Source organism: Herpailurus yagouaroundi, unplaced genomic scaffold, assembly GCF_014898765.1.
Source record: "Herpailurus yagouaroundi ecotype Mexico unplaced genomic scaffold, PumYag 162572, whole genome shotgun sequence".
Lineage (NCBI taxonomy): Eukaryota > Metazoa > Chordata > Mammalia > Carnivora > Felidae > Herpailurus > Herpailurus yagouaroundi.
Window position 1 is genome coordinate 28,110 of NW_024423293.1, and position 1,823 is coordinate 29,932.

The following is a 1,823-nucleotide window of genomic DNA, read 5'->3' on the forward strand; positions in this document are numbered from 1 at the left end:
ATGGCCCTCAAAGCCTGAATATTGTAGCAGTTGTCCCAGCCAAGGGCAGGCTAGACTTGGGATCCCTGGAGGATCCCTCCAGTTCAGTAAGAGACCCTGCAAATTTGGAATTTGGGTTTCCCTGATTAGGATGTTTGCACTGCCCTCACAGCACCCCATCAGGAACGGGGAGGGGCAGCAACTCTGTGAGCAGGGCAGCGCAGCACAAACATCTCTTGGCTTGGGGTTGGAGCAGACCATGATGGGCTGATGCGGGTGTGTGTGTGGGGCGGGGGGGAGATACCTAGGCCCTTGGGGTTTCAGTCTCAGGTCCTTGGGGATGAGAGCCATTCAGTCCCCAGGAGCTCTCAAATTTGGCCTTGCATGAGACCAGAGCCAAAGGTATGTACGGCCTGTCAAACTTCCAGAAATGGGCTCATGGGTTCAGAAGCAAGGTGAAGGCTGTCATCACATGGATGGGTATGCTGGTGACAGGTATGCCTGTATGGCAGGCTAGAAGTGGGAGAGGGGGCCTCCACCTTCTTTGAGGGGCTGCCTCCAGCTGTTAAGGACACAGACTTCACTTTTGTGGGAAAGTCCACACAAAGCTGAAAGATGCCATGGTCCAGAGCAGTCTTTGTGGGAACCCAGAGCAGCTGAAAATGGTACCTGCACCAAGTAGTATGCAGTAGTATGGGACAGTGCCCTTCTTGATGTGCGGCAGCCAAGATGGGCTCAAGATGGCTTACCCAGGAAAGAGGCTTCCATTCAAACTTTGAGGAGTTGGTGTGTGTAATTAAGAGCTTCCCAATCTCAGGATGTGTGTGTTCACCTGGAAGAACCTTCCAGGCTGGCTGTCAGGATGTGCCTAACTAGGTTGCTTGTGACTGCTTCCCAGGTGCAAAGAGCAGCAGCAGCAGCACGTCCATGATGCATGAGGGCTCTGGAGGTGGGGCTGGTCTCCGCTCCCCAAGGCTGACCCTGGAAGGCAGGAATCTGTAGGCTGGACCCATTTTTGTAAGGTTCCCAAGCGCTACCCTGAAGCCAAGTGTGCGGCTTCTGTATTTGCCTCAATTTCTTCCAAAGCATCCCTGGGGAGGCTAGGCTGAGGGCCCATATACCTTCAAGTGCCACCTGAGCACTTTTCGTCCTTTTACAAGGGCCAGACCTGCCTGAAGAGAAAACGTGACCACCCACAAAAGCAATGGTACTCTAGCTTTGAGAAGTCCTCCCCCAACAACATGCAAAACATGGAGCCCGTGTGCTCAGTTCAGCCAGCCTGGCAGCGTGGATCCCCATCACCACATCGGGTCCTGGAGCAGCCTCTCAGACACAGGCATGCTTCCTGCCCTCATCAGGCGCGGTCTTTGCTGGGCAAGATGACAAGGATGGGATGACCCATTCAGATAATGGTAAACCCTGCAACACACTGAACACAGGTCCCCAGCACCTGACGTGAGGACAGAAGGCAAGTGGAGTGCAGTGGGGGGCGGGGGACAGGGCCTCCTCCTCAGCCCCTGTACCCCAGTAGAGCAGTAGCAGCCCAATGCTGCATGCTGGAATACAATCTGTGGCAACTGGGAAACACAAGTGCTCATACTCACTTTGGTCTTTAGAAACTGCAAGTGGAAAAGCTGACTCAGATATGACTGAGTTTCCATGAAGAATTTTAAAGCATGTTAGCAAACTCTTGAACTTAAGAATCTGAGCAAGGTTGGGGAAAGGAAAACAGCATAAAATACTACTTATAAATAACTTTTAACACACTTACCTCACCAACAGGCTTGACTGGCTTAGACACGCTCTGCACACCTGGTCACCCAAGAATAAAGAGACGCAGACAC